Consider the following 13,678-nt stretch of genomic DNA (forward strand, 5'->3'; position numbering starts at 1 on the left):
CCCATAATCCAGGAGTGCCAGGATATATAGACCGGCTATATTTCCCACCCAAATTAATGTTTATGTTGTCCCTTTCGAATGTTACTCTAGATTTCCCAATTTTCCATACCACACCCTCATTTGTCTCCACAGTCGGATACAATCCAAACACTTTTTCAAATTTGCCTGTACTCAGGTAATCTCTTGCCACGTGAACCAACTCAATTTTCTCTGGTTCCCTTATAGCTCTAGTAGGGTCAGAGGAGTATGAATAATAGATAATGGAGTAGGAGGAAAGTCTGCATAATTTTTAGCAGTAAGAGGTGCCAATTCATTTATGAATTTGTTATTTTGTTCTCTGACACCCTTAATCTATTTACCGAGGCCACTGATTGCATGGATAATTGGTTTGTCTTGACGTCTGTGTTGTTCATAAAAGCCCCTGTTTTCAATGTTCCAACCATTGAATCGTCTGGTCAGATAATCACGTAATTTCAAATTCTTTTCAATTTTGTATTTTGACATATTTATTTTTGAATAGAGGTTATTTTATATCGTTTCAAAGTTCAAAAAGTCGTTGATTTTGTTTCTGAATTAACCATTGTTAGGTTTTCTAGTCATGTCGATAATAACAAATCCAAAATCAACACTGTTCCAACAAGATGAACAGAATTTTGAAAATTGATTAAAATTTAAGTCACCCCCCCACATAATCTTCGTATACATGTTTAAGATTGGTAAGATCTTGACGAAACAAACATATTAGGTTTGTATTATCTCTTAGTAATTGTTTAGGAATTTTGGAATAAGTTTGAGCGAAATAAAAGCAGGCTATTCTTTGTGATGTCCCTGTGTAAAAAAAATCAGATTTCCTTTTGAATGTCTAGAATCACATCATCAAGAACTACAACAGAATTCTTCAAAAAATCATTGAGATGTTTTACATTTGTTGCAAATCTAGCTATGTTAAGACCCTCATACATCTTCATTAGTTGCTTACACTTTGGTTGTTCTAAACTTTTAGAGAATAATTACTGGTATCTATTTTCACAATGTAGCCAATTAGGGGCGAGCCGGAAATTATCTATCAGCACAGTGGTTTTTCCACAACCAGAGGAACCTACAATGAGGCACCTTATATTATCAGGTAACAACTCCCCTTTTTTCCTAGTTTCTACTAAATCTGGTAAACGCTGTACCATATTCCATGCTGGTGTTATATAATTACTTGGTTTGCTTCTACCCAACTTCTTTCTGGCTATCCTAGGCATTTAACATGCAGTTTATAATTTTTCTTACATAATATTTTCTCAATTAAATATGTATCTGGATATTTTGTTTTGCTAAGTTCCTCTTCATAGAATCTCCCTTCAATATTTTATTATAATTATCTTTTATGATATATGTATTTCTATTAACTAGTAAAACTTGAAATACAGTGAATAACTCTGTACTCCAATTTTTGGTGAATCCCTTTTAAATAGATGTTTAAATTTACTGACTCTCACCTGTTTTCCTATTTTGTATTTTGATTTCTTGGTAGTGAAGTATATATTTTTGACAATAAACAGTAGAAAAATCCTAGACTCATCAGACTTGGTTACTTCAGCAGGTTTCATGTGAAAAATTCTGCCAACTGAATTATTATAATTATGAACTAGCTCGGGTAAAATTTTTACCCATCTATAGTTACCCTGTACAGTAAATTGCCTCCACATGCGATTGTTTTAATGTTCTGTTGAATCGTTCCACTATACTGGATTTCAAATCACTGTATGTAGAATAATGTCTAATATTACCGTATGTTGTTGCATTAACTTGCTAATGTGGAATTGTAAAATTATTTTCCTCTATCTGTATTCAAATAATGCGGTATCCTACCCTCACGAAGTATGGACTTTAAAACCTCGGTAACACTAGTACCTGTCTTACATTTTAGGGGAATAGAACACGCATATTTACTGTATGTATTAATAACTTTGAGCATATATTTGTAACCACGATTGACCTTATGTATATAATTTAAATTTCCTGTGTTCATATCTATTAGATCAGATTGAAACCAATTGTCTACACCTTTCGTTACCACACTCAATCGTTTGTAGTTACGACGAGCTGGTCTGTGTAATTCATTAACTAGATTTTGTCTTGTCATTGGAATCTATAAGAAAATATCACATAATATGGCTTATTTTCAGGGTATAATTGTTTCACTTCAAATAATAATGGGTCACCAGCTTTCACACGAAAACCAGATAATTGTTCATCCTCATGTATTTTATATTTCTTTACAGATTCATCCCAATATGCAATAGGTGCTCTATACAGACCATATTTTCTCTGTATGGTGAAATTTAGTACTTCTTTCTGTTTCCCCTTCTTTACATAGTCAATTTTTTTTCAAAAAAATATTTCCATCACGAAAAAATCATGAGACTGAGTGTAGGGATACAATTTGTAAACATTACCTGCATTAACACAAGTACAGTGCGTAAATTTGCTACACTTTCAACTCTACCTATCTCAACAGTAAAAATTTGACGAAATTCAAGACCGTCTTATCTGCTTAATACTGATTCTTGATATTCGTTTATGGTGCGTACGAATTCATCGTAGCTAGGATTGATTTTCACATCGACATACAGTTGTTTAAATTATTCTTTGAGATCATGACGTTGTGAAGTAAATCTTGATAAACCAGATTCTTGACTTGCTTCGAGGGTACTAATTTATAGCTTAATGTTAGAAATAATCTCCTGTAAACTTTCTACAAGTTTCAATTTTGTACTCTGGCTTGCAAGATCGTGTAGCTGACTTCAGATTTCTTCAAACAATGCATGAAGTTTGTTGACTATCTGGTTGGAAAGCAAAGTAGCGATGGTGTTTTGAATTACAGCAATTTCCGCTTGAATGTTCTTGATGTCCTCTGACTTCAGTATTCGATTTACAGCTCTTTTTACAGATCTTAACTCCTGGGAAGTATGTAAATTAGCTACTGTATTTTGAAGAGTGGTTAAAGCTTGTTTGACAGCATACAACTCCGTATCATCTACAACATTGCTGAAGCATTTTTAAGTTGTTGTATGTCATCTTGTGTAGCTGTAGATTGCTACAGTGTTTCTAATTTGTTCTGTATGTCGTCAGTCAGATGATGAAAATGGGATAGTTTAGATTCGGTATTTAGATTTTCTAATTTGGTAATCTGTTGTTGAATTATGTTTAAAGATTCGGTTACGCTTGGCAACTTAAATTCCAGAGTTTCCTATACATTTGTCAATTCATTTCTCATGTTTGTCAAAGTGTCTTCAAGATGAGCTATGGTACCCTGTATATTCCCGAAATCTTCATATGTCTCCAACTGTAATTTGATACTGGCAACACTGCGTGCGATGGCGTTAATTCGGAAGACGAAGGTAAATTGTTGATATAATCTTCCAACTTTAGCAGTTTGTCTTGAACTTCTGTTATGGTTCTGTGTAACTCATCTGTTTGCAATTAGTTTTATTATTTTCTAGTTTTGGAATTTCGAAAGATAGAAATTGATCTCGTAATTCGAGAATTCTAGCATTAATCTGTTCGTATTGCTCTTGCGTTTTGAAATTTTGAATAATAGAAAGCAGTTCGATACGAATAATATTTGCTAGATTGTTTAATTCTTGATTTAATTGCTCTAAAGTGCTTTTTGGATTTGTCGGAATTTATTAAGTTCATTTCTCATCTTGGCTATATTCAATTCTAAGTTTCGTACATTGTCAATTGAGACGGCAGTTGCAGACAAGGCCACCACTACCATATGCGCACGTAAACTTGTTTCCGGAAAGCTTTCAGTTGGAGTCTTGTCAGGCATGATCTGGGCAGTTTGTGGAAGATTTTTGTGTTCCTACCCTTCCCTCTCTGTGTATGTGTGTCTGCGTGCACGCGGGCACGCCAACACCCGTTTATTTTTAAGTTTGGCGCATTTTTATTGCATCGACTAATTGCTGTTATGGCTGGGAATGAACCAGGTTAGCAATGGGCAAATATTTTTTTAAAAAAAAATTATCAAAATTCCTGGCATGATTAGTTAGTAGTAGTAAAGGATAGGTAAAGTTCCTCGTGTGTATAGCGACGTGACATGAAGGCACATTTAAGGGATGTGGTAGTAGGGCACCGCATATTCTCCAGCTCGGCCATTTTTGAGGTTATACGATCAGCACCATGCTCAAGCCGCCTTTTTTCGCCAGGGTTGTATTAGAAATGAGAAAATAGAAATGTTTTGCATGCTGCCTGTGACAGTATTATTTGGATATTGTCCCTGAAATATCTGTTAACATCCTTACTCGCAGTTTCTTCAGGATAAACTAGTTGAAAGACAGGAGTGGTTCTTGAGAAGAAATGAACATATCACAGAATGCGCATTAGTTTAGCTCACATTTCTTTGGGGGTGAGGGGGGAGAATTATATACAAATTTATTTTACGAATACTTCCGTCATTGTGACAATGGAGTAAAATTTGGCTGACTAAAGGATCTGGCGTCTAGACACAAGGCCAGCATAATGGCATGTGAAGTTTTGGCTGTGTCCTACGTTTGTGATTGCCTTTCACAAATTTCGTCTTAACACACCTTTCATCCTTATCTATGTGATTACTCAAAAGTGGAAGGAAAGCGGAGTAAAATAAATCAATCAATTGGTCCCTGCGTCTTTCAATATTTCTTCCTTAACGAAAATTAATGTTTCACCGATGTAATGCATCAATATAGTCATGTGAATTATTATTTTCCGTCATCATAATGTGCTTAATCATTCCTTAAAGCATAGACTTTAACGCTGTTGTCCTTAGTGTAAACGATCTTAACCGTGTGGAAGATTTTATGTAGGCAAAAAATGGTTAAGAGTAAATCCCAATTGATTGCTAGAAACTTAAAATATTAAAACTCTAACGTGACGCATATTAACTGTTCTTAGTTCGCTGTCAAGGAACAATTTCTCCTAACTAAAAAGGATTCCGGCCTTCTTGGTAGAGTGGATAACGCAGCTTCTTCAATTTCATCATCTCATCGCTGATCCTTATCGTCGCGTTTAGCCAAAAGTGGCAGAAAAGCGATGTAAAATAAACGAAATCAAACATAAATAAGAATGTGAAGGGAAAAAATATTCCAATACCAGAAATAAAATATATAGATTTACAGTAATTACTTGATTGACACTGCAGATTTTTGGCAGTGTGTAGCTGTCTTAGGGTCGTGTGTTCGAATTAGCTGACTTCAAAATATACCAAGAGTTAACGATTAATGGAAATGGTGATGCACATTTATATTGCTTTAGTAAGCGTTGAGTCGTAAATCCTGTAGACACAGTGTGATTTTCGAGCAAGGAATGATTCCTGGGACATCAACTAGGTCGACGTTTACTTATAACATTGCGAGGGTATGGATTTCTCTCAACAAGTGCAACAAATGTTTATGGTCATGGAAATCATATACACAATTTGTTTGAGTTACGTCGTTTTCTACCTTTTGAAATTAATGGTGTCGGAAGATGAAAAGACACACGAGGTAGATTGTAACGTGCTTTGAAGACAGAGGTCTTAAGTTCGAACCATGATTAAGGCATGTTTGCCACATCACATCCATGTTATCAATTGTTCAATCATTCTCATCTCCACGGATTAACCAAGAGGAAAAAAGCAACATAATATATACTAAATGGAATAAAATACAGAAATAGGGCAAGAAAATGCACATATCGTGCCGAGTCGAGGTTGTGTGTTGCAAGACGGAAATGTGTAACTATTATCGCAAGAGCACGTTTAATTACGGTATATTTAGGCATATATCACACAATACAGGTGACATGTTTGTAGGTTGACGTGAACTGTTAATATGCATAAACTCTTAAAATATTCTAATATCAGTTTTTTTGTTCCACTTATTATTTCAATTTCGAGTGTCTTGATGACCGAGTGCTTTGCATACTGGTCTATGAAACCGGAGACCCTATGTTCGATAGATTGATTGATTGATTTGCTTTATTTTACTTCGCTTCTTGTGCCACTTTTGACTAAGTTGCAAATATGGAGGAGTCCTCCCGAATGGCGCAGTTGTAGCATCGTCGCCATTTGAACAAGGGTTCCCGCGTTCGATATCCGGTTGGGGCACATAGTGGTTCAGATCCCACTTTAAACTGTAGGTCCAGTCCCGATTAACACTTACTGTGCATAAAGTGGTCTACAAACACAAACTCAAAAATCAAACTCAATCAAATATGGGGATTAGTGACGATATGATGAAAAAGATGAATGGACACTCACAAATTCATGCCCAGTCCAGAATTCGAATGCGGTACGCCTGGCGTAGTAGTGATGTTATAACCACTCTGCCACTGGGGCTGGAATCTATTTTCGAAGCGTGGGTAATATTTAAGACCATATTGGTGAAAATAAACAAGAGGGATATAATATAGTAGTAAAAAGAAGAAAGTTACCACATATGCCTGTCACGTTCCGAAAGGAACGACCTTCTTTGCTCGTTTTCTTTTTATATTTGTTTTAGAGCTAATGACAAAGGAGAGAAAAGAAACAAAAAAATTAACAACCTATTTTCATTAATGAAGGAAATAAATCGCCAGCTCAGAATCTGATTTCTTGAAAACTCAAAATGGACAAGAAATATTTTTTTCCGAGGCCGAATGATCACAGGAAGAAACTCTGTACTAATTGATTTGATTGATTGATTGATTTAGTTTATTTTACTTTGCGTTTTGTGCCTCTTGGCTAATTTGCGAAGATGGGGATGAGTGATGAAATGATGAAATTGATGAATGGACATTCACAAACAACCAAGCCCGACCGGGATTCGAACCCGGTACCCTTGGCGTCGCAGCGCGATGTGCTAACCACTCGGCCACAGGGTCGGGCTCTCTGTACTAATTCCTTGATGACTTATGGGTAACATTGCTCTTGTGTGGTGTTCGCAACTGACAACTGTGCAGCACTTCCTTATCTTGCATAGCGTTTTGGCATTGACGCTGGAGTGTTTCCAATTCAATATAGGTTTTTGTTTGTTGCTTCCTATCTAACTGAGAGAAGGGAGACCTTTTTTTAAAGTTCGCCAGTGTATCTTCCAAATGCTACTTGTTACAATTTTTGATCACACTTATGAAGAATACTAAGGTCATTGTGAGTATTGTTCGCAATGTCATGGTCTTTACAAGCTTTATCCAAAGGATTCATTCCTTTGTCTATTTTCTCTAGTCTTTGTTCTAGTTTAGTCGCTGGATCACAGCATTGGTAACCAGGTAAGTGCATTTCTAAAGGAAGTTTGTTAATAATGTAATTATCTAAACACTGACACTTCCAGAATTTGGGAGGAAGAGCATTAATAATTTTAATTAAGTATCCTATGGCTTTACTGTCAACTAAAATTTAATTGGCTACTTTAGAACTAATCATATCTACAATGCCTATTTTTTTCATTATAGAAATTTTTATTGCCAGCCTTTTCCTCTCCTGCTATGAACAACAATCTATCCATGAGTTTTCACATCATCCACCCACACAAACTCTTTGGGGAGAGAATTGTAAAGTTTAATGCCACTACCAGTTTTAAGTTGGTGCCATAAAGGTTTAATCAATTTTTTGTATTTATCTCCCTGCTAGATTTAAGTCTATTCTGACTAGCATCATTGTTTTGGTATATAACATCAGACAGTATTAAAATTTCTGAGTAACTCTGGTAATCTTTATCTGTACAATATCTAGGATATTTTTTGGTGATGAGTTTCCACAGTCTCACAGTGCATGGATATCTAGACCAGCTATTTGCCCCACCCAAATTGACTTTTACGACATCTCCTTGAAATGTAACTCTGAATTTTCCAATTTCACAAACTACACCATCATTAGGCTCCATGGTTGGATATAATCCAAACACTTTATCTTTGTCAAATTCCCCAGTACTCAAGTAATCTCTTGATAAGAGAACTAATTCTCTGAATTTCCTTTGGCCTTAGTAGTTTTTTTTTTTGAGTTACTAGAGGAGCATGATTAATTGATAATGGTGTAGGAGGAAAAGCTGCATACGTTCTAGCAGCACGAGGCACTAGTTCATTTATGAGATTCTTATTTTGTTCTGTGAAACCCTTAATTTTTTCTACCAAGATCACTGATAGTATGAATTGATCTTGACGTTTTTGTTGTTCATAGTATCCTCTATTTTCAGATTTCCAGCATTTATATCTTTTGGAAAGATAGTCACTTAAATTCAAATTGTCTTCGATTTTACGTTTTGTCATTTTTGTTTATATACTATTTATAACTCACAACGTACCTTAAGATGACTCAACATTTATAAAATTGTTAATTCTGTTTCTATATTTTCCAATGTTTGGTTTTTGAGTCATATCAATTGTGGTAATTCGAAAATACAACCTTAGTGACAATGAAGTTCGACCAGTCACAAATATAGGAGTGCGTTGTGAAAGAAGGAGAACACATGCATATACTGAACATATTTTATTCAGCAGGCTACATGGAACAAAGGAAAACATAAATTTCCGCTGCAACGCAGCAATGTATGGTGTCCACACAAAATAAAACATTTTCGTCGATCTACACGTGACATTGAAGTTCGACCACTGTTAGAGGGGATCCTGTTTACCATGGTGTGACGCCGCCCCGTCGGCGAATAACTGTGGCAATGCGTCGGGGCATGCTGCGGACGAGTCGTTCAAGGTATTCCACATCGATGCGGTGCCATTCCTCCTGCAGGCAGGCGATAAGAGCAGCCACTGTAGTGGGTCCCCTCTGTTGCACACGTCGCTTAAGAACACGCCACACATTCTCAATGGGCGAGAGGTCGGGACTCGATGGTGGCCATGGCAGAGTTCGCACGTGAAAGCGAGTCTACCATTCTCTTGTCATCCGCGCTGTATGAGGCCTGGCATTGTCGTGTTGAAAGATGAGACGCCGCCTGTTGAACAGGAGCCTTCGCACTGTGGGAAGATGCCGCTCCAGTATGCTTGTATAGGCGTGTGTATTCACAATGCCCTCACAGACGTGTAGTGGGCCAACCCCAGATGCCGTCATGCATCCCCATACCATCACTGACGCAGGTTTCTGTACCCGACGTCCATAACATTTTGCTTAATTCTGTTCCTCCTTCCGACAAATGACTTTTTTTCCGTATTTTCCCGTACACAACATTGAAAATGGATTCGTCCGTCCACAAAACCCTGTTCCATTGTCGAAATGTCCATCCCCGGTACATTCGTGCCCACCGTATTCGATTGCCTTTGTTCAACATGGAAAGGAAGGGTTTACGTTTCGCCTTGTACATTCGGTAACCGCATCGCTGTAGGTAACGGCGAATGGTTCTAGTTGACACTTCAATGTGAAAGCGTTCTCGAGTCCACAGTCATAATTCGGCCACAGAAACAGGATTGTTGGTCTGGATATAGCGCCTAAATATCCGTAGGTCACGCACGCTCAGCAGGCGTTTTCGACCGGGGGCCTTACCTGGCTCTGTAGTACCCGTATTTTGGTGGTGTTTGATGATGCAGTGGACGGTTGACTTGGGTAAATTCAGTTGGCGCCCTATTTCCCGTTCACTGAGTCCATCCCGTTGCAACTCCACCACTCTTCTCCTCACGGTGTTGTCAATAGGTTTGCCCCTGGCCATGGTGATGATGCACTGCGGTTAATCGGTGCACAGCACGCGCTTATATACGGCGGACTCCCTTATCGTGTCCGTGACGTCATGCTTCCGTCGAATGCGCCACTATCTGGAATTTCCGTATGGGTCTGGTGCCTGGTCGAAGTTCAATGTCACGCGTATTGTTCCCCGTTTTCGTTCTTTACGTGACCTTGGGTGCAACATGCTGGGATCGCGATTCTTGCCTGCTCACACGCCTCCTCTTACACACATGAGTCATTTCTGCGGGTCACCCATTCCACCGCCTATGCCTCTGTGCATTTAATTCGTATTCCTTTCTGGTCGAACTTCATTGTCACCAAGGTTGTAAATTTGTTTCAGCATGAAGAGCAGAAATTTGAAAATTGACTGTAGTTTAAATCTCCTCCTACATATACATGTTTAAGATAAGTGCGGTCCTTACAAAACAGACAATCTAGATTTGTATTATCACGAAGTTATTGTTTGGAAATCTTAGAATAAATTTAAGCCAGATAAAAAAAACAGACAGTTCCCCTGTGAATAAAAAAAATACGTACTTGATTTTGAATTTCTAAAATTGCGTCACCAAAAACTACAACTGAGTTTTCTTATACAATGGTAAACTGGTTTTTGTTTCTGATTTAAAAGTAGCTGTGCCCAGTCCCTCATACAGTTTCATAAGCTGCTGGTATTTGGGTTGTTCCAAACTTTTAGGGACAACATACTGTAAGGCCCCCGGTCGAAAACGCCTGCTGAGCGTGCGTGACCTACGGATACTTAGGCGCTATATCCAGACCAACAATCATGTTGGGGGCAAGCAGAATATTATCTACAAGTAGTATAGTTTTTCCAAAACAACATTGACTTACAATGGGACATTTAAAATTGTCAGGCAGCAACTCACAATTTTTCTTTCTACTTTTTAGTAAATAAGGTAAACGTCTTTCCACATTTCAACGTAGTGTCATACAATTATTTTGTTTTTGGTAATCCATCTTATTTCTAAAAGTCCCAGCAATTTCACTAATAACTTTTTGTTTTTTCTATGTAACACATTCTCAATAATATATGTATGTGAGTAATCAGTTTTGCCAAGTACTTGTTTATAAAATTTTCCTTTCAATATTTCATTGATATTGTATTTTATTATATATGTAAACCTGTTCCCTGGTGAGACTTCAACCACAGTGAACAACTCTGTACTCCTATTTTTAGTAAAACCCTTTTCAAAATGGAGTTTTAATTTACTAAGTCTCACTTGATCTCCTACTTTGTACTTGCATTTCTTGGTTGTATGTTTATATTTAGGACAGTAAATAGTAGAAATAAATTGTAATTCGTCAGATTTAGTTACTTCAGCAGGCTACATACGTATGGTTCTATGTATATGGTTATTGTAATTATGAAAAAGATCACATAAAATTGTTACCCACTTATAGTTACCCTGCAAACTAAACTGCTTCCACATATGATTTTTAGTGTCCTGTTGATTCTCTAAATTATGCTAGCTTTCAAATTACTGTATGTAGAATAATGTCTAATATCATGCTGGACCATTAATTTGGTGAATGTGGAATTGTAAAATTCTTTAATTCTCTCTGTCTGTAGATGACGAGGTGAACTCCCTTGTTAAAAAAAAGATTTAAAGGTCTTAGTCACACATCTCCTGTTTAAGATTTTAGAGGAACAGCCTAAGCATATTTACTAAAAGTGTCTATTACAGTAAGCAAATACGTAAAACCATGATTATCGTATTCAGATTTTTTAAATTACCTGTGTTCATTTCAATAAAATCAGTCTGCCACAAGTCATCAATTAATTTTGTTACCACAGATAGTCGATTTTAGTTACGACAAGATGGTCTGTGTAAATCATTATCTATATCTTGTCTTGTCTAGACATTTCGTTTGGTAAGATAAGATTACATAAAAGAGATTATCCTCAGGGTAGAATTGTATAAATTCAAATAATAATTTCTCACCAGTTTCAACATTTAAAGCAGACAATTGTCTATCTTCATGTATTTTATATTTATTGGTAGTATTATCCTGAGATGCTATTGGTATTTGATGTGCCCTGAATACATCATATTTCCTTTGTATAGTGAAAAGTGGCATATCAAATTGTTTTATCTTTTCTAAATATCAAACATCAGAAATTGATTAGTACCATTGAAGGAAAATCATGAGTCTGTGAGTAAGGATATAATTTGTAAATATTACCAGTCTTAACATATGTCCAGTGCCCTCTAGTATTTGGAATAAAGTGAAGTCTGACAATCTTAACAGTGAATAATTGAGTAGATTCTAATTCATCTAATCTGTACAACAATCGTTCCAAGTGTTCCCCTTTTAGTATGAACAATCTCGTTGATTTTCACATGAATATACACTTGTTTAAATTGTTTATTTAAATTATGAAACTTTGTGTTGAAACGTGATAAGACATGATTGGTGATTTTTTCTAAAGTCCCAATTTAGAGCTTAATATTTGAAATAATTTGCTGTAAACTTTTCCCAAGCCTCAATTTATAACTCTGGCTAGAAAGATCATGTACTTAGTTTCTGATTTCCATAAATAATTAGTGAAGTTCACTGGCAATTTGTTTGGTGGGCAAAGTGGCAATAGTTTCTTGAATTTTTGCAATTTCCCCAAAAATGTTTTAAATATCAACAGATTTGAGTATTCTATTTACTGATTTCTTCACACCTCCTTGTTCCTGAGGAGTAGGTAAGCTAGCTACAATATTTTGAAGTATTGTCAAAGCTTTTTTCACAGCATCTAATTCAGTGGCATTAGCTACAATACTTAAAGCATCTTGAAGTTGTATTATGTCATTTTGTGTAGGTGTTGATTGTTGAAGTGTTTCTAATTTGTTTTGTATGTCATCTATCAAATGATGGAAATAAGATAATTCAGATTCCGTGATTGTGGCAAATTGTTGTTGGACTATACTCGGAGTTTCATTAATGCCAGGTAATTTTGATTGCAGTATTTGCTGGACACTCATTACTTTGTTTAACATAGTTGAAAGGTGTCTTCAATGTGGTACTTTGAATTTTCCCAAAATCCTGGTAAGTCTCAAGCTGGAGTTTGATGTTAGTAACATTACGAGCAATGGCATTAAGTTCACTGGAGGAGAGTAGATTATTTATAAAATTTTACAATATTTGAAGTTTTGCTTGGACTTCAGTTATGGCAGTGTGCAGCCCATCTATTTGTAGTTCAATTTTTATATTTTCTACTGTAGGAATCTCAAAGGTTTGAAACTCCTCGCGAAAACCTGCAATTATAGTGTCATAATCTTCATGAGTTTTAATACTCTGGATAATAACTTGTAGTTCTGTACGAATACTGTTTGTTTGATTATTTAATAGTTCTTTCAGTTGTTCTACATTAGTAGTCTGCGCTTGTCTGAATTTGTGATCCTCATTTTTTAATTTGCATACAATCACTTCTAAGTTTTGAATATTGTCTATTGAAGCTAAATTAGTGTATTTTTGCAGTAAGAATTTGAGTTCAGCATCAATTTTGCGAATAGAGTCGAGATACTGAGACTGGAGGCTAGTTATCTCAGATTGGAGACTAGAGGTGTAATGTTCATAGATCAGTACGTAATTTTTTGAGTCTAATATCAAGTACAAAAATTTCTTCTCTGTGATCATTGTGTTTTGTATGACCAATAATACAATTATGCATTTTGTTAATGGTTATTTATTATAAAATATATAATTTTATACTCCAAAAAGAGAAATATGAGTTTCTGAAAATTTTAAAAAACTTGAAAATTTTGAAAGTTTTAAAAAATGTGAAAAATTTGAAAAATTGAAAAAAAAATTAAAAATATTTTTTTGAATTTTAACTTTAGCAGTTTCCCTGTATCAATGAAGGTCTGCTTATATATCCTTATCTGTGGTAAGACTTTCTTGATACATATATAATAGAGTGAAATTTTTGTGTTTCAGTTTAGTATTTGGTTAGCATATTCGTTCGGATATCGCAAAGTCACAGGGGTGACCATGCCCTTCAAGAACACCGACGCATCC

This window comes from Lepisma saccharinum, chromosome 24 (assembly GCF_977018435.1).
Source record: "Lepisma saccharinum chromosome 24, izLepSacc3.1, whole genome shotgun sequence".
Classification (NCBI taxonomy): Eukaryota; Metazoa; Arthropoda; class Insecta; order Zygentoma; family Lepismatidae; genus Lepisma; species Lepisma saccharinum.